General features: G+C 35.9%; 1 protein-coding gene across 2 annotated transcripts in view; it reads right to left on the bottom strand.

Annotated features, from left to right (window-relative positions):
* The window catches only part of LOC136843093 (uncharacterized), a 465,473-nt gene that overhangs the window by 353,001 nt on the left and 90,673 nt on the right, over positions 1-21,799 (bottom strand). For both annotated transcript variants that reach the window (XM_067111074.1, XM_067111073.1), the window contains exon 2: positions 15,064-15,130. The gene's annotated coding sequence lies outside the window, so the exon portion shown is untranslated. The remainder of the gene's footprint in view (positions 1-15,063; positions 15,131-21,799) is intronic.

Genomic DNA, 21,799 nt, shown 5'->3' with positions numbered 1-21,799 from the left:
AATCTAGATAGCCATGAAAAATAAACCAAAGACAAATATCGCCTTATAATTCTATCCTATATACACTTAAATTTAAATCTAAATTAATAGACCCAATATTCCAATACACGGTAGATTTTGTTTATCGAAATTTGCGAAACAGACAGATATATGGTGTGGAGAGAGAGAGAGAGAGAGAGAGAGAGAGAGAGAGAGAGAGAGAGAGAGAGAGAGAGAGAGAGAGATAAAAGTACTGGAAGCAGCTTGAACAAGAAATGTCCTCAAGGTGTAAACCATAGTATTGATAGTCAAAGAAGAAAACGCTGCGAAGAATCCGCCATAAATATCTTCTTGAGCAAAAGGACCCACACAAACATTTTTGAGAAGCTTTATACATTTTATGTATTCAGTCATTAGTTGACTATATTCTGTGACATTAAAAGGGCAGCCACTTACTCTCATTAAGGGCATCAAGAGGAACCTCAATCTTTCGATAAAACGTGACAATATGTAATTAAAAGTAAGTACGGAATTTACCTGTATTTGCACAAAACCAGCTGATGATTAAATTTTTAATTTTTTGTCCGTCATATGGGCATTATCAACAGAAAACATTTCATTTTAAAGCAAGAATGCATTAAAATTAAAATGTTATGCTATACATTCTGTCTCATTCTTCAATATCTATTATTCTTTCTCGAGTAATTCATGTAATAACTTAGCAGTTTGTCCAAACTTCTCCGCCGAACAGACAAACACCCACAAAAACCCAAAACTGGCAACGAACCTTCCACAGAAAAACCAGCGACCTAAAACTCTCGCTGGTCTCAAAGTGCGCGGGACATCAAAGTACATGATAAAATGCATGTTCCTTAGATAAGATGTCTCGTGTATTCTGAGACAGTAAAATTTAATTGAGAGGGACATGAAGATCCAAACTGCAACGAAATTCCCTCAAGTCTCCGGGCATAAAACGAGCAGGATCGTGTCTGCGACATGCAAAGGGGCGTCCCACGCCAGTTACTTCGATGCAAAGAGGCCTGAGTTTATTTGACAAATCTCAGGTATTCGAACTTGGCTGGGAAAATATCCTGAGATATGAACTGAGTTTACGTGGAGAAAATAGACTCTGAGTATGCTATGAAAATACTTTAGGGAGATTTCCGTCCATGAAAGGCAAAATCCCTGAAAAGGACAGAGAGAGAGAGAGAGAGAGAGAGAGAGAGAGAGAGAGAGAGAGAGAGAGAGAGAGAGAGAGAGCTCGTGCAAACATTTACAATTCACAGAGTCATAGGTAGCCGCGCATCGGCTCCAGAATCATGTGACAATAAACTTTATCTAACACACAACCAAAAGTAGAGTTCTCAGTTGTTTTTGATAGGAACGAGTCAAAAACTGGAGGTAATTCTATTAAGAGTGATGCTAAATCAAAGCAGCATTATTTTTGTCAATGTTATGCATTGACAATCACATAAAAAACTTAAAATCTCGTTGTTATCACTCGGTTCAAGCTGAATTTCTACAGTACTAAAGAGAGAGAGAGAGAAGAGAGAGAGAGAGAGAGAGAGAGAGAGAGAGAGAGAGAGAGAGAGAGAGAGACTCCATAATAAAAAATACTAGTATTTTTAAGAATAACTATATTTCTTGAACTGTTTTTGGACGGATTATGTATGTATATATATATTACGTATATATACATATACATATATATATATACAATATATATATATATATATATATATATATATATATATATATATATATATATATATATATATATATATATACATACATATATATGATCACGGGAAAAGAGAAACGACCGAATGCAAGATTTTTTCCTTTACTCTAAAACAAAAGATCTAGCATTTCGTTGCTTCACTATTTTCGTAATCTTTTTACATTTTATATCACGTTTTATTCACGCGTTAAGTATATACATATTATATATATATATATATATATATATATATATATATATATATATATATATATATATATATATATATATATATATATATATATATATATATATTTATATATATATTATATATATATTTGTGAATGTGTATGCAGCTAATGATGTGGAATTTTGCTGCACTGGGGATTCTTTAACAAATCGGCAATTAAATTACGACAGAGACGATATAGATAGATAGATAGATATACAGATATGTATATATGTAGATGTATGTATGTATTTTTATATGTGCATTCATGTGTACGCGGCACTTAATTAAAATTTGCTGTTCTACGGCTCGCTCCGGGCCGACAGCCCATTAGTGTCAGTAGAAAGTGCGTTCTGCCAACGAAATCATTTCTAAGTACCTGCTGGTAAACCAGAACGCTGTATCCTCTTCAATTAGGAAATTGCCATGTTATGAAATATCTACACACACACACACGCACACATATATATATATATTTATATGTAATATTATATATTATATATATATATTATATGTAATATTATATATATATATATATATATATATATATATATATATATACATACATACTGTACTGTACTGTATATATATTTCTTTATATAAGTAAAGATAAGAAATTAAAAGATCAAACATCTGAAGAATTTGCATAATGAAGGTTGTAAGAACTCATTTGTTAAACATTAATGCCTCTAGGCCTGTAAAGGTTATCACAGAGAGAGAGAGAGAGAGAGAGAGAGAGAGAGAGAGAGAGAGAGAGAGAGAGAGAGAGAGAGAGAGAGGAGGCTTTTTTATTCTGAAAGTATAGAAATATGTTTAGAAATAATAATAATAATAATAATAATAATAATAATAATAATGTCAGGGACATAACTGTCGATTTCCTACGGCTTATTGCTCTTACGCTTATCAATACAATCGTTAAAAGAACTGGGAAGCGGAAAACAGCAGCGAAGCACATGCGAGTTTCTCACAGCCGAAAAAAACTCACCCTCACAAACAAAACAGCTGTCAATTTATTTCGAAACAGGTACTGAGACATTAAACACACGAAAAAAAAAAAATTGATCGCATAATAAAAGACGAGACAAATACACGTTTCGCCCCCTGGTTGAGAATAAATAAGAGGTAGAACAAGATAATGCTTCCGAGCCGTTAACGGTTTACATGCTACTGTCAGTGAAGGTAAAACGGAAGAGCAAATAATGTTTTCTGTACCTTGCAGCACGATATGGTCCCTGCCCCTCTACGCAGGTCATTTTTATCTATCAAACGCAGCGATAGGGGGCAGGCACACATCCATCAAGCTCCATAGAATGGAACTGACACAAGATCGATGGACAAATCACGATAGAGCGAAACCCCATCTTCTGCTAGGCTGGTTGCCATGACGACCAGTGTTATGGCCAGTCTCTTTTTTACGTGAATCGAGTTTTTCCACCCAAGCGTTTTAGTTCGTTATGATATCAAGCTTAAAGGAGGATTCCCATTAACTGAGTCTTCTCTCGTTTGTTTTCTTCTGCATATTTTACGTAATCAGCAATAAAACGAGCATAGTTCCGAAGCCAACCTCACTCTCTTTCTCTCTTCACTCTTTCACTTTTGCACATGTACACACAAAACTGAAATAAATAATCCAGCTCTCTCTCTCTCTCTCTCTCTCTATCGTAATGGAACACAAACAGAAACTCTATTTCCTGGAATTGGTCTTTTCCAGACTGGCTGCTCGCTCACTTCCAGCCAAGTGGCCCTGGTGTGCGACACGGTCTCTTCCAAAACGTCTACGCCGTGAAGTTTTATAGGCAATAAAGGGCTACTGACAGACCCTCCCTTGCAGTCGGGAGTGCTGTTCGTCTTTTCCTCTCTCCATTTCCGTGACCTTTTCATTTGGTTGTTACGTACTTGAAATATTATCAGTATTATTATCTGTATTTTATCATGCCATAAATGTAACGTTAAATGAAGAAGTTAATTAATCAAAAACATATTGATTTAAAGCTGTTCATACTAAGACGTATCCTTTCTCTCTTTCCTTTCTGTCCCTGTATAAGAATCGATTTAAATAAACACACACACACCTTATTTCACAAATGTCTGTCCTTATCACGTCATCTATCTACTTTTAACTAAAACACACTCACGCATTAAGCACACATTGATCTGAAATAAGGTCTAAATGCACTTTAGTAAGAAAGTTGTAAAAAACATGGCACGAATCCACTTCCCCATTTATTCCATTTTTACGATGCACGAATGAAGAAAGCCATCTGATGTTCCTGGAATTTAATTCCTCGCAGTCACGCCACCTCTTTACAGATTTCGTCTGCATTTATGACCATGGAGGACCTAAAATTTTGGTCCTTATCATTTCGAAGCTTCAGAAAGTAAATACAATGCTAGAATGATATCAGCTCACTTTGACTTAATGTGACCAACCCTCTGTGTGTTCCCTCTTCACATTCTTATCATTTAGCTGTTCTCAACTCTCCTCGTTGCTGGGAGAAAGGGAGCTGGTGATTTGGTACGATACATGTACATACGCTACCGGGGTCTAAGCGATGTCAGGCAGGGCAGCCGATCGAGACTACAAAGTCTACCCCAAAGCCAAATCAAAGTCCTTCAAAAAGAAGGCATCGTGCTTACCCCATACAATAAATGGGAAAAGCACGTTAAAAGAAGAAGAAGATTAGCCACATATCAAGGGAGGATCTTTCCCCACCGATTCAACTCGTGCGAAGAGCCATTTATTTCTTTGGCACGATCTCGAAGACAAGTAAACAATGGATGAGGTCATCCTCTATAAATCAAAGCAAACGCCGTTGCTTGAAAATCCTCCCTTTGAAAATACAGGTTGCAAAGCTACGGAGATCCGGACAGAGCCATTCATCTTGAAACAATGTACCTAAAGTGTGCGTATGCCGAGAACGGCACGCCCACCTACACGCCCAATTCCAATGGTGGCTACTCCCACGAAGCACGATCCTCTCCCAGCTATCGCGAATGAGACCTGAATATTTCTGCTATCTTTTCCCAAACGTTAGGAGAAGATAGACTCGAGTGTGCTCAACTTTTTGAAAATGATCTGCTAATGAATTCTATCAAGACCAATCACTGCCTTTCGCAGGTTTTCAAAATACATCTTCACATAAAAGTACGATGGCTACATAGATACTCCCAAGGTCCTTTAAATATACATAAAGGGCCTTGGATACTCCAATGATAACCACATTTCAAAATTTTACCGCCTAATTTTCAGAGCGACGTCTACTCTTTCCACTGTTCATAAACAACTGAACAAATAAGACACAGAGAGAATATAGTTGCATAAATAAATACATAAATAAATATACGTATACATAAACATAAGTATGGATATATATACATCTAGTGTGTGTTGTGGAGAACAGAATTTTTTGCAAAGTTCAATTAGTAAAATAATAGTATAGTACCGCGACTTCAATGAGTTTGTTCCTATGCAAATTTCCGAACGTCATTACCGTATATGATAATAATTATTTTCGTAAATGGGGAATATCAAAATGAAAAAGTAAATAATCTACATGAAGAGTTCTTCATCTTACATACTAAGCTGATCTAATCTGACAACAACGGAGTCAGACAAGAATATAATGAAACCGGTCAAATAAATAAAAGCAGTGGTGGATGGCTGGGATTTCGGTAGGGGTAAATGAACATGGCCCTCATCAAAAAGGGGAGAGGCAAAGTGGAGGAAGGAAGAGACCAAGAGGGAAAAGCGATGAAAGGAGAATGGGGAGGGCATAAATAACACGCAAACTTCTCCTTCGTCATCAAGTCACAACAAAAATAGATCGTCCGTATCAACAGTTATAAATCGAATATTTTTTCTCAGTTTTTGCTATTTAGGGATTAAATAAAAGAAACACTATTTCGAGAAGCCACAACCTTCCCAAATTTTGGTCGAATATAACATAACAGAAGCGTATACTTTCTTAAATTTTCTAAATAAGAAAAACAGAAAATACAGCGAACGTTTCTAAAATGAACCCGCTTCAGAATCATCGACTAAATAACTAGGCCACGTCCATTTTTCTCATTAAATCTTTGCTCTGTTTTCAATTTGAAGGGCGTAGAGAACAGACGCCCGGCAACAGCTGGGCTTCACTGGGGATCCAAAAGAGATTGGCATTTGGCAATAACGTCTTGTTACTACATGGCCTTGCTTGAAATTCCCACAGCATCCAGTTAGACACATTATTATTATTATTATTATTATTATTATTATTATTATTATTATTATTATTATTAATAATAATAATAATAATAATAATAATAATAATTAATAATAATAATAATAATAATAATGAGAAGAAGAAGAAGAAGAAGAAGAAGAGAAGAAGAAGAAGAAGAAGAAGAAGAAGAAGAAAAAAAAAAAAGCAGAAATGAAAATGCACACTGCATATTAAAATGATTTAGTTTTCGCCGCAAATGGTGTTCACTGATGACTTTTCTTGATGGTCTCACAATTAATCATTAACCATTCATTTGGCTTCACAGTTAACCATTACTTAAAAAGTAACCTTTCAATTATGTTTTCTTTAACTGGGCTGGTGGTCTGTGGCCAGAAACAATATGAGATAACGCTGATCGACAGGCATATGGATATTTTTTGAAGATACTTTGTTTTGCTTTACTTACTTTTATTTTATGCTGAACATCGATGACAGACAATTTTTTTTTTTTGACGCTAAGTTAAGTAACAATCAAACCAAACTCTTGAATTAAAGTATACAGCCCATATTCTTAACCTTGGTGGTTATAGAAGTAACAATTTTTGCTAAATACACTACACTGCCTAGACCTAATAATAATAATAAAAATAACAACAATTATTATAATAATAGTAATATATACGGTAGGTAGTAGGCCCTCTTTTAAACACGTATTATTGAAGGTGATAGTTGCATTAGCTACATTCAATTTATACAGTTTTTTCTCCATCTTTCTAATAACTGGTTTTTCGGGATTACTGCATTCTGCCAGTAACCCACCGATTTTATCATTCTTGGAGAGGAAAGTAGTTGGAAATCAGGATGTAGTTTTATTTCTGACGAATACACTATACCAGGTGCAGAGTAACGCCGATGGTAACTGAAATTCGTCAGATATAATAATAATAATAATAATAATAATAATAATAATAATAATAATAATAATAATAATAATATGAACAACACTGGGGGACTATGACTTTTGACTAAGTCAAAATTCTTAGTCTTACTAAATATATTATTTGTGAATAAGTTACGACTAGCACGAAGACAATGAAATTTAAACGTATTTCAATTCCATATCCTATACTTGAATGTATAACGGGCAGAAAAGTTGCCGTTAAATTACATGGAATATCGAAAGAAAAAAGGGAATAGAGTAACAGAATTATTGAACTTACTATTGTTAGTAATTTCTCTACGTTATATTCATAGGTTTTCTCTGTATCCCATTTAGTTATTTTCTTAATGTTCCGCACATTCTTGAAGTCGTTTGCTGTACCTAAACTTATAAATCAAACTTTATACAGGAAAAATCGAAAGCTAATATTTAAAATTAATATAAGTGACTAATATAATGGTCGAAATAAGAAACTTGGTAAAGCGCCAAACATTTGTTGATGCGACCATTTGCATATAAAACGGTGATGTAAGCCTCGCTCACTAATTGGCTTGATTCATACAAAATAATTATGTCAAAGAAAAACATGATTTAGTCCTAAAAGCCATGCAATAATTTATTCTAAACAACTACCAAATTTGCCATTGCAATTCTAATCATGGCTAATCAATTCTACTGCCAGTTGGACAGAAAGAATCAACTTTTTCATATGCTAATGATTAAATAAAATCTATTTACTTGCCAACTAAACAGCATTTAATCTATCTAGTGCCACTGGAACGACAACTGCCAACCAAAACAAACCAATGACTAGATGTATTGAATTATAACTTAATGATGCAGCTTTACACTTCAAAATTTCATTGCCTGATAATTAATTCGTCATTCAATGCAATTCTATTTGTTTGTGTGATTGTAAGCAGGGACAGAACTGACAGAGTCTTGAGTTTTTGAATTAAAAACTAATGTCAACTGGCTTCAAGAATTACGACAAAATGCATGACTTCCAGATATCTTTACTTTTATTCTATTCTTAGCTTACATAAATCAACCAAAGAAAAGGCACCAGTATCATAATAATGAATTTACTATCAACGTTCTAATAACTAATAAGAGAAACGCAATTTTATTTCAAGTTTTGGTCAAGATCACAAGAGGAAATAGAAACAAAACAAATGGGGGTAACACTCGAGGACATTCTATATTGCGCTTCTAAATAAAGTTGAAAGAATAAAGAATAGAAGTTCACGATAAACAAAACTGGATAGATAGGTCTCAGATGGAAGTGATTCACACATCAATGTAAAATTAAGAAATGAATTATAAACAGCGACGCCGATAAATATCACAGCATATACAATTCGTCAGTTTGGATCCTATCGAAGTGCAAGATGGTGAAATATAATAATAATAATAATAATAATAATAATAATAATAATAATAATAATAACTGTACATTATAAATTGGTAGTCAGTAAATACTAACCATTGCAACAAAGAAATTAAGGAGCAAAATAATAAAAGAAACAACGCTACACATACTGCTCATGGTAATACTAGTTAGAAACAATATCAGTATCAATTGGAGCATGTAATAATAATAATAATAATAATAATAATAATATTAATAATAATAATAATAATAATAATTTATCAAAGGTGGCAATAATAATTTCAAAGGACAACTTCAGTAAAGGTCGAAGCATTATAAAACGCATGAATTAAAATAAATTTCACTGAGTACTAAACCGCCATGGAATACTGTATTAGTTAATAGTCAACTGAATACGAATTAATATGACTTAAGTATCTCCAACAGCAACTGACCTTCATCATTATACTAATTGATAAACATATTTAGTAGAAATAATACAATTCGCCACAAGACGTTAGAGAAAAACCATGTAGTAGTAATGTTTGTATGTATATATGTATTAGTAGTAATGAACATAACACCACTGAAATTACACACGGTATTATTAACCCTGGCAAAGGAAATTACTTATACTTTACAACATAAAGGGCCTCATAATTAAAGAAAAGTTGCCACTCATTCCCATTCTTTAAGTGTCTCTGACAACCGAAAGACATCATTATTTATGCAGTCCTTCATTAATGGGTTGGTGTTATTTGACAGTCTGAATTAAAAGTTCTTTTACAAAACGTTTTCATTCACTTTCATAAATCAAATGACAAAAGAGGATGGCAATTTTATAACCCTTAAAAAACTTTGTTTATAGTTTTGTCGAGATGCAGTAGACGAGAAAGACTTACTGTTTTTAATGGTCATAAAATTGCCATATTTTTTAATCATTTGATTTACGAAAGTTAATATAAAAGTATTGTCAAACAACTTCGAAAAATAATATTAAGCACTTTTGATTCCCATTAATTCAGACTGCAAAATAACAGAAACCTATTAATCCAAGCCTGAATAATCAATGATGTTTGACAACTGTCAGATGTTTAAAGATGGGAATGAGTGGCATCTCTTCTTCAATTATGAGGTTCTCCATGTTTTAAAATCCTGATGCTGATTTTATTATAAGTATTTTCCTTTGACCGGGTTAATAGTATTATGCGTAATTTCAGCGTTTCTATGTTAATCATTACTGTTTATCATGCCTTTCCTTCAAATTGTTATGACGAAATGCATAATTTTTTACTATTTTTCAATATGTTTACCAGACATTTCTAATGCAGGTTAGTTGCTGTTGGGTAGACTCATGTCATGTTGTTTATTATTCTCTTGAATAACACACACACACATATTATATATATATATATATATATATATATATATATATATATATATATATATATATATATATATACATATATATACACATATACACACATATATATATGTATATATACATATATACTGTAAATTCACAAATTAATAAAAGCGATTAATCCGTGCTGCTAAAAGCTTAAAATATTACCATGTGAAAGTTTTTTTTTTTTCTTCACTCGAGGTAACTGAGAAAACTGACAGTCCAAATCTTGAGTGCACAAGTGGATATGTCTACAGCAACCCGAGAAGACTGAAGGAGCAGAGAATGGCAATAAGCTAATAAAACATAATTAAAAAGTTTTCGTCTCCTGAGTGATGTTCAAATACATCTGTGGTTACCCTATTCATCTGTCTACCTATCTTAAGAGTGTAGTGATTGTGCTCTTTCTGTTTCCCATTTTTCTGAGGTCTAGTTGCTCTCTCTCTCTCTCTCTCTCTCTCTCTCTCTCTCTCTCTCTCTCTCTCTCTCTCTCTCTCTCAGAATTTTTCGTTTCACTCTGAATAAGATATCAATAGAAGAACGGATTTTTATTCTTGGACAAGACTCTCTCTCTAAAATTTTTCGTTTCACTCTCTTATCAATAGAAGAATGGATTTTTATTCTTGGACAAGACTCTCTCTCTCTCTCTCTCTCTCTCTCTCTCTACTGGTTCTTAGCCACGTAAAATAAGTCTAATCCTTCGGGCCAGCCCTAGGAGAGCTGTTAATCAGCTCAGTGGTCTGGTTAAACTAAGGTATACTTAACTCTTCTCTCTCTCTCTCTCTCTGTTGAATTTCCCTGATTTTTTTACGTACCTCATGTTCCCTAAAGGATAGCAACATGTGGGACTAAACTCTCTCTCTCTCTTCATTACGAGAGTGTCAGCTATCTTGCAGCAGATGTGGTGACGCTTCGCTTTTGTCTTTAATACTACTCATTCTCCACTAATGAGGAAAGGTTAAGAAGGGACACAATGGCAAACATTTTCCTCATAACTGCAGCACGTCAGCTCCCCACTGGAAGGGTAAGCACAGCTGTTATACAGTCAGCTGTTTTCCGAGAGAAACGGCTGTGTGTAATCCAGGACAGGAGCACTTAAAACTGGGAGGGTGTTTGCGTAAATATGCATGAATGAGAGAGGGAAAGAGGAGGAGGAGGGAGACAGAACTTATATAACTCATATTCACCTCAGCAAGATATTCGTAATGCCAGCATGAGTAGTAGTTATGGCGATAATAGCACTGATATAGTAACAATTGCAATAATACTATTAATTAATATGCGCATCTACCTCTACTCTAAAGACAAGATTAATACGTCTGCTGATCTCGGACATCTGAGGTCTCTCTCCTTCATTCTTCGAAAGTCTTGAACTTTAGGTGACACTAGTTTGGATGTTTTACAGAGTAAAAAACAATTTTTTACCTTTAAAATGATCATTACATTTTCTCCAATGAATAAAGGGACCTTGTGTATATGTACTCAGGAATCTTGAATGCCAGACAGTACACCAAGTTACGGTAAAATTTCGTCTCAAGATAGATTACTTTTATCAAATATATATTATTAAAACAGTTTTACCAGACCACTCAGCTGGTTAAAAGTGCAACATAGTGAAATCTTAATACCAAAGCAAGCTGCTAACCTTGTGTATTGGATTTCAGCTGAATTATTTTGGCACAGCATTTTGTGATGACTTGGTTTAGCTTTGTTTTTTATACTTCTTCATTTCTTCATGATCGTCCAGAAGTATCAGCCCGTGTCTTGGAAGGGACCATAGAACATTTTTAAAATTTTTCTCATTTTGCACCATCTCAAGTCTTGCAACAGCTATCAGACGGACATCAGACATTTTGCTTTAAAGGAAAATTATCGACGCATAAACATTTACGGCGAAGAACCGAACGAGGAGGGACGATATAGGAATGTTCCCTAAAATCCAGTGTGCCTCCACCTAGCCAGTGATTATGTACCTGGTTGTTAGACAACGTTGTGGGTTTCCTCTGGAGAGAGAGAGAGAGAGAGAGAGAGAGAGAGAGAGAGAGAGAGAGAGAGAGAGAGAATACTAGTGTTCATTGCCCCGTTAAAGTAAGAATGCCTCGACGAGGGCCTGACACTACTTAGTAGTGACAGTTCTCTCTCTCTCTCTCTCTCTCTCTCTCTCTCTCTCTCTCTCTCTCTCAGACATACATATATACATACAAACATACTCATTGATTTACAATTTGATAACTAAATTCCAGGTAAAACCCAGTTACCTCAGCCCTAACAAATAATATAAAAACGCTACTACGCCAACGCAGACAGAAAAAAAAGAGGACGTCGTTAAAGTGATAAAATGATATTGTTGTAAGTGTTCCATTCACTTTGAGACCATTCAACTCAGTTTCTAGTTTAGATACCGTACACACACACACACACACACACATACACACACCTGTCACTATTCGACGATAACGAAAACATTCATTCAGCTCTATTGCTGAATGAATCCATTCAGTGTCAAGATTATGGCCATTCTCTTCAAGTGCTGAGTATATCTGGAGCTTTAATGACTCTCTGTTTTGTTACTCGGATTTTTTTTTTATAACATTTTAGAAGGAGCCTGCTCGCCTATCTAAGACTAGATTCCTGCGAACTCTTAGGCAACAGTCTTAACTTGTCTCTCAGCGTATTGCTAGCGGTAGTAGCAGCTCTCAAGTTGTTATACGATTGAATTGTTTGTTTTCAAAAGTTTAACGACGCTCACCCTTGCGATCAACTTTAACGCTTTCATTCTACAAACGTGTATATTTTCAATCCTGAGTGACAGATATGTGCTTACTTATAAGAAGGACATGAAAACTACATGAGCAGTTCTTAAAAAAATATTACAAATGCAGTCAAAACAATGGAAATATTGCACTGGAATATATTTTGCTTAGTTCCATCTCAAGGGACACTCGCACGCACTTTCTATCGTTATCTATAAACATAAACACATATGGGATATTTACTTGCTATGCATGCTAACGTGTGTGAAAAGGAAAAAAAATCACAGCAAACAAAACTATAAAGTTAGCATCAGCAAAGCTTCAGCAGACTAAAATAATTACGTTAGAATTGAAAAACAAAATCAGTGACTAAGCACATTTCGAGGTACCTTGTGGTGATTAAATTTTTGTACATAAACAAATTAGTATTCTGTTAATAATGTCAGTTTTGAGAAAATATGCAGAGAATGAATGAGGAAAGCCGTTATACGACCTAATTCGTAATTCATAAGAGGCATGAAATGTTTTGACAGTGACCTATGACGCAAGTAGAGTTTTGAGAAGAACGATAAGAACGATTGCCGTTATTTATTTGATAAGTGTTTGATAGCCGTCATTGCCACCACCAAACACACAAAAAAAAAAATGTTCAGGGAAATGGTTAGAGTAAAGACAGTAAAATATTTCTCAAGAGTTTTTCCAGCTATAAATAACAAGACAAAATATGAGGACATAATTTTCTGACATTTACCTTACCCAAATAATAAGGGGTAAGGTAAAATACAGGAATGAATCAACACGTATGCCTAAGTAAAAACAGTACCTACAGAAATGTTGTCAAATATGATTATTTTGTTTTACTGAAAGCAGGCGCTTCACTGAGATAAATCAGACGTACACAGACACAACTGCTTCAGTGAATGGGGCAAACGATTTATTTCTAACGACATTAACATTCAGAGGAAAACAAAAGTAGTATTTGTACACTTAATCCAAAAACTAGAGAGAAAAAACTCGTACACAAGAGCACCACTCACATATAGAGTGCAGGAATATGATCAATAATCGTAAAAGATAGACCACAGCAAATTAGAGAAACGTCTCTTAAAAACGTCCTTCAAAATATAAGCAAAAGATTTTGGTGTAAGTATGAAAGAGAGAAGAAAAGAAAAGCGGAGGTACCATAAAGAGAAAAGGCAACATTTTAAAGTGATACATTCAGTAAATAATACCAAGACCATCAATAAAATAACAGGGAAAAATATATGAAAAAGGTGTTCTTAAATATTTGTAAAAGCGCAAAATTAGTGAATTTGTTCTAAATATCCAGGAGGAATCTAATAGTTACTGAGGAACATTCTGTTCAGACAAGAAACATCCTAATCGATAACAATGCGCTACCGAATGAGCGAACTGAAACTAGTACGCCGATGAGCATCAACCACATTTGACTTGTCTGCAAATATCTGTCAACTTCTTGCTAAAATATTCAAAATCTAAAAGCCCGTCTGACAAACGTTTTCAAGTAAAAAATGCACCAAAGTTTCTTCGGCGCGATCGAGTTTTCTGTACAGCGTACAATCAAGGCCACCGAAAACAGATCTATCTTTCGGTGGCCTCGGTATAATGCTGTATGAGCCGCGGCCCGGTGGTGACCTGTCCTATAGCGCTGCCAGATGCATGATCATGGCTAAACTTTAACATTACATACAATAAAAACTACTGAGGCTAGAGGGCTGCAATTTGGTATATTTGATGACTGGAGGGTGGATGATCAACATACCAATTTGCAGCCCTCTAGCCTCAGTAGTTTTTAAGATCTGAGGCGGACAGAAAAAGTGCGGACGGACGGACAGACAAAGAAATCTCAATAGTTTTATTTTACAGAAAACTAAAAAGGTAACGCGGACCGTGTTATTGTTTTACCCGTCTGGGACCATAACACCTATTATCCACCCGGCTATGAGCGGGTCTTTGGTGTTAATGCACCTTAAACGCACCATGTAAAGTGTATCCACAATATTCTTCTGTTAATATTAAGCTGAAAACTCTATGCAATGCAGTATAAATTATTGGTTAGTAAGGAGGAATAGTCATAATTCATCTACATTAAATGACCAAACAGTGATGAGAAATAGTTCAAAATAATTAAAGTACAACAAAAAGTAAACAGCTCCCTCTGATTATCAACAATAAAGATTAAATTTTAACCACACGTTTAAATCATAAAAAACTGTTAAGAAAGACAGCAAGACTGAACATTCGTTTGCATTAATGCGAAAAAATAAAGAAGTAATTGTAATATATCACGAAAAACTACATTCACCTAGTTAAAAGTGATGAGCAAAATTCTTTTTAGCAACTGTGTAAGGAGATACTATCCAATGCAAAACGTTATATATATAAAATAACAAATGAATGCGCTATGTACCGATAGATCAGTGAGGTATCACCTACCTTGGTAGCGCTAGTTCCGATGAAGTGTGGGGGAGTTTGGTCTACCGAACTTAAATATTCCACATTCCTGGAAAGAAAGGGAGATATTTCAAGTCACTAATTTATTGCGTCTGCAAAGCAAAACAAAAAGAATGGGGCTTATTACGTAATCATTTTAATGGCTCACACAGATAAGTTACATAACCATGTAAGCATTAACCAAAGCCAATGTTAATGTATTTTATGAAACAAAAGAGAGAGTGGAAACGTAATTGCTGTTAAAAACTAATGAAAATAATCTCCCAGAAATCAGCCCGGAGTCAGCAATGGCAGAAGCCTCAGACACCATGTTGTCCTCATCTTCAAGGTGGGTGGGCTGTGTGTTCCACCACCTGAGGGGTAACAGTCACATCCGCTACTTCAGGTGCTGAGCATGACCTCCCAACCCCCTCTACCCAGCAACACCAAATGCCCAACTATATACCAACCCCTTCGAACTTGTCCCTAGTACCCTGGTCTTTACCAGTGGACATAGTTGTCCGTATACCTTTCCTACTATTATCCTTCCACTACTACTCTCATTCAGCTCCCAGCACGCATAAAGAGTACGACAGAGGAAGCAGTAAGCTGCTGTGGTAATTGCCTTCACAGGTAAACACAGTCTTTCCCCGCTTTACACTACGCTGATAATCAGGTGACCTTTACTAGTATGATTTTCAGTAACTTCAATGTCTTTATAAGACACCATTAACAACATAATTTCACAATTACAATTTACATACATCCATTTTATCTTGTTTATCAGTTTCACTAAGCACAGTCTCTCTCTCTCTCTCTCTCTCTCTCTCTCTCTCTCTCTCTCTCTCTCTCTCTGTGTGATTTTCCAGATTGTACTTTTATATATGAAATAACCGTATTCCACCACCATAAATTTCGCCTCACAAGATATGAAATACATTTAAATGTATTCAAGAACACGCTATGAGTCGCTGCTTGCAAGCAAATATTCCTTCATTAACAAGGCAAACAGCGAACGCGGAGCAACCCCTTCCATTCTGCACACATTCCGCTGCAAATTACAAATACCTTTTAGGTTTAGGTGCGTGTATCTCACTAACACCCGCATCTCTGCTCCTCCCCCTTCCCCGCTCCACTGTACATCGAACCCAGCTATCTGGAAGTTATATAAAAGGTGCAAACTGTGGATCAAAAGATCATTCTCAATTACACACACCTTCCGTCTAATGGGAGACAATTAGAGTCGGCCCATTAAGAGAAAAACTCAGCCGGCGCCGAAGGAGGTCGTTTTGTGTATGCCTCACTGACTCCATCATTAGATAAAGTCATTCCGGCGCACATCTACATGTTATTACCTATAATAATATCAGGGGGGCCCGTACCCATTCCCTCATGATTTAAGATACCCGCGCGGGTGCGCGCGCGCGCAAGGGACTGTTGGTGTCTGCTTGCATGAGTGCGCAAGGGTGTTCTCTCTCTCTCTCTCTCTCTGCGTGTAAGTACCTGATTCATTCTATTTCCTTACTTTAATCAACATTTTCTTACCTTAGTTTTTTCACTGTCAATTTTCTTAGAATGTTAAGGCACAGTTTAAAACTACACCCGTGTATTTTCTGACCTTTAAAAATGACACATTTAATTTCTTTACCCCATAAACCTGCACTTTTGCATTTCTTAACATTGTACATAGCATCCTGGTCTAAGCTATGTGCTGTCTTACGTATGGAAATTACACTTCTATATTTTCTGCCTTCAATAAATATACCTTTTTATTTTCTTGCCGGCCAATACTGCACTACTGTAGTTTGTAACCTTCAATGAACACGCCACTGTATTTAATTCTCTTCAAATAATACTCTCATGAATTTTCGACCGTTAATATCAGCAACCTTGTATTTTCCTCCTGGAAATCTACACACTTGGGGATTTTAATTTAATATCGGCATCCTTGTATTTTTTTCTTCAAATATCATATCCTCATATTTTCCAACCAACACACCTGCATTTTCCTTCCTCTCCTTTACCATGATATTATTTGTTTAACCTGCATTTTCCTTCCTCTCCTTTACAATGATATTATTTGTTTAACCTGCATTTTCCTTCCTCTCCTTTACCGTGATACAGGGTGGGGCAAATCAAATGCCCGAGTTTTGATAGGCTATTAGGAAAAGTAAAACAATACTTACAGACTTATTTGTTGTTTTATTTGAATCAGTATACAATGGTGGCCATCTGTAGCGATGCACTGTTGAAGGCGATGTCTGAAGTTTTCGGCTGCTCTTCGGCACATCTCAAGGAGTATTGCAGCAATTTCCTCCCGAATTCGCATCTTCAATTCTTCCAAATTGTGTGGCCGACTTCTGAACACTTTCTCCTTCACATATCCCCACATTCGGGAGGAAATTGCTGCAATGCCCCTTGAGATGTGCCGAAGAGCAGCCGAAAACTTCAGACATCGCCTTCAACAGTGCATCGCTACAGATGGCTACCATCTTCCTGATGCCATCTTCAAAAAGTGATCACACAAACGGCATTGTATACTGATTCAAATAAAACAACAAATAATTCTGTAAATATTGTTTTACTTTTCCTAATAGCCTATCAAAACTCGGGCATTTGATTTGCCCTACCCTGTATTATTTGTTTAACCTGCATTCTCCTTTCTCTCCTTTACCATGATATTTGTTTAACCTGCATTTTCCTTCCTCTCCTTTACCATATTATTTGTTTAACCTGCATTTTCCTTCCTCTCCTTTACCATATTATTTGTTTAACCTGCATTTTCCTTCCTCTCCTTTACCATGATATTATTTGTTTACGTAGGTTCCTCTCTTGGGGACGAAACAGGGATGGGCATTTTATCATTGCTAAGATTTTCGGGGAAGAATGTAATAGAGAGCAGTTATGTATCTTTATTAAGGAGGCAGACAAGCTCAGCAAAATTTAGATTATATACATGTACAGTATATGTGTTTTTACATACTGTATATATGTATTTGCATATGTGACTATACATATATTTTAAATATATCATTATACGATACCTTCCTTTTAAACTAATGTTTCTTTTTTTTTCCTTTAGTTTCCTATTCAGTTTCTCTGAGACGTCAATAACCTAGATGTTGCAACGCCAGTTTCAGTGACCATAAATCAATCAACCTTGCCCATTTCGATTAACATTTCCAACTCTTATCCTACGCATTCCTTTCAACAGAGCATTTTGATATCGTCCCCCACTTGCCTTATTCTGGAAATTATTTTTTTTCTTTATTTTTACATCAGCATTCTCTTTTCCTTATATTGAGGGCTGAAGCTTATTTACATGATGCTATTAGTAATTCTTTCGTGAAATTCCGAGAAGGGGTAGATTATTTATGTCATTCCCACCTTACAGCAATTGGAAAATTCTCGTCTTTCAAAAAGGTACGTCAGAAAAGGCTGTGAACATCTGAATCCCATCATTTGTTTCCTTTTCCTCGTCCCCTTAGCGAATCAAAAGTTATTGCACTTTCCCAATTTTTTTTATTGAACGTTGACAATAAAACGAAACAGAGCCCTCAAGGGATCTTCAAAAAACTTATGAAACATCAATCAACAGGATAGAAGACATTAGAAAAAGGAATAAAGAAGGAACTTCATCGTTCCATTGCTGCTGGCAAACAGCAAACTCAATCTGTTCCCATAGTTAATTGAAAAAAGGGAAGGCATTCCAAAAGAGTTTTCTAAAACATCTCTACCATCTCATTTCTCTGATGATGTTACTAACATCGCCTGAAGGTACAACTTCTAATATATAAAATTTATGAAAGTCACATTACCAACAAAGGAAATGTAAATGTTTCCACAAGCGTAGGACAATAACAAAAACGGATATTAAAAGGTAGCAAAATAGTGGCACGTGGTCACTTGCAGGTCACAACACGTGGGTAGAAGTTTAGCCTCCGGGGAAAGTGAGGTCAACAGATGCCCGGATGTGGCAAAGGACCTTCAGGAACGTTAGCAGCTCTTGTGCCTTTGAAATGGACGAGTGATGTCGTAGAAAGAAACCCTTAAATAACCCAGAGCGCAAAAGGAAGCGTAAAATTGCGTACGCGATCGGTTTCCGAGAACAGGGGACCTCGGAGTGATCTCTCCCCAGAATTCCAGAAAAAGAGATTCTAGGAAATTTTTCAAAAGAATTACAGAGGAGGTTGAGATTCTCGAAATGTGAGTAAATGTGAACCTAGAGAATACGAAGGGTCAAAATCGAACCAATGCATCATGTGTGTAACAACACAGTTAAAGGGGCTGGTTATGTCTTGAAAGAAATGACAAATTAACAAAATGCCCATAGCAAAACAGCTTTGTCACAGTGTACAAATGGGGCTTCTTTCATAATGAGAAACATCTGGTGGCCCAGTATCTTTGATAATATGGTACATTTTCAATAAGCAAAGTTTATTTTCATCAAACAAAGATCCACAGCTTATACGATTTAATAAGGATACATGCAGACTGACACAACGGAAGAAGCAGATAACGATGTAATAAGAAAAGCATCAAGACAGACACACTAGAGAGAGAGAGAGAGAGAGAGAGAGAGAGAGAGAGAGAGAGAGAGAGAGAGAGAGAGCAAAACACGAAATTAGGGAAATTTATTCATAAAACACCGCAGACTAAAAAAACAACCAGCTACAATAGCAATATGAACATTAGAGCCAAGATGGTAAGAGAGGAGTGATTACCTTCATTTCCCCTAAACCAACCAAACAAATCTAACGAAGCAAAGAACTCACAACGAAGCGACAAAGGCGACAGACACGTAGATTAGGAAACGCTGTGTGTGGCAGCGTGCGGTTGCGACCATTTCCCTCCCGTAACATTAGTTTGGTTGAGCTCAACCATTAACCTTTGCACCTGTTGGCGAGGTGATGAATCATTTCTTGTGGTTGACGATTTCCCTTCGAATATCTTTGGGAGGCAAAGAAGAAGAGTTTTTGGGGCATGTCTGGGTGACAGCTAATCTGGAAAGTTGGCCACGACGGAATGAAAAAGTCGTTTTCATTTTACCACGAATGCCATTAACATATCGTTTGCACTGTGCTTACGAAGTGAAACATTTGCGACGGATATTTGACATGCCTAGTACAAGTAAATGGAAGTGCAAAGACTGGTTACCTAAGAACAAATCAAGTTAGAGCTTAAAAATCCTTCACACTTCACAGTATCAATAAAAATCCTGATAACATACTTGGCATAAAGTTATTATAAAAAAAACATATAATAAGGTTAAGAGACTGAAGTTGCACCTAATGTACAACAAATAATACAACACAGCCTGAAGGTAAATCGTGCATTGTTAGTATCTCAACGGTAATCTTTGGAAAATTAAGAAATTCCAGAGGAACGTTGGGAAAAATTTCACGTGCAATATATCTTCTTTAATTTGGACAACTAAATAGCCAGAATAAACAGCTCTGTCTGAAACAAATCAAACGATAGGTTCCATTCCATGTCTTTAGCTTCAATGTTACTATTATTATTAGTAACTGCTATTCCTAGTCAGTTTAATTTATCTGTCTACAAGGAATGCGGCAAACATTCAATTTCTCTCAGAAGTATAGACAAGACGGACATATCTTCCTTAATTTGAGAGAGAGAGAGAGAGAGAGAGAGAGAGAGAGAGAGAGAGAGAGAGAGAGAGAGAGAGAGTTAAGTATACCTTAGTTTAACCAGACCACTGAGCTGATTAACAGCTCTCCTAGGGCTGGCCCAAAGGATTAGACTTATTTTACGTGGCTAAGAACCAACTGGTTACCTAGCAACGAGACCTACAGCTTACTGTGGAATGCGAACCACATTATAGCGAGAAATGAATTTCTATCACCAGAAATAAATTTCTCTAATTCTTCATTGGCCGGCCTGAGACTCGAACGCGGGCCCAGCAGAGTGCTAGGCGAGAGCTATATCGACCCGTCCAACGAGGAACTGAGAGAGAGAGAGAGAGAGAGAGAGAGAGAGAGCACAACATACCTTATGAACTACATTAACTCTTTTTATAATCATAACTTATTTTGATAAAAATACTCGACTGCACACGTTTGCATAAATGCCAACAACGTTGCACTATATGCGCAACAGACCAAGGTTTTACAAACAAGACCGAACTCATAATATGTCAATTACTGTAATGATACCCGTCATATTTGATAACAGTCACAATATAGTTCACATCTTTATTGTCACTTGAACTAATCTCTCGAGCGCGCAGCGGCTGAGAAGGCCTGTCACCAATATTGCAGTTTCACAAAGGTTGGGTACAGATCCCAGAATGCAACACCGTGCAACTGGATCTATAATTACTTCATATCACGACCATAACAATAATAAACTTCAGTTATCATCCATCTTAGATATTATTTCTCATTAACTAGATATATGATTCACTAACTGGTACTGTGATACACATTCATTACCCCGATTATATTAAGACTATTATTTTTCTTTTGGTCTAAATGAGATAAGAATGACCTCAAGAACTTTTAGAATATGTCTTTATTTACAAAGCTTGTGCTTCTCTCAACTTGAGGTAAAATGGTCTCATCTCATTTTTCGAGCGCAGCAGATTCGATTTTGAATGGCAATTTCTTGCTTTTATGTAATTAAAGTTTTCAACGAAACGTTATTCTTCTTTTTAACCTAAAAAAATAGATATAGCACTTTAGAGTTTACGGCTTTTCTGTCAGTGTCAATATAATAA

This window comes from Macrobrachium rosenbergii, chromosome 11, assembly GCF_040412425.1.
Source record: "Macrobrachium rosenbergii isolate ZJJX-2024 chromosome 11, ASM4041242v1, whole genome shotgun sequence".
In the NCBI taxonomy this organism is placed as follows: domain Eukaryota; kingdom Metazoa; phylum Arthropoda; class Malacostraca; order Decapoda; family Palaemonidae; genus Macrobrachium; species Macrobrachium rosenbergii.
Note: the sequence above shows the minus strand (reverse complement) of the source record. Positions and strands in the feature narration are given on the sequence as shown.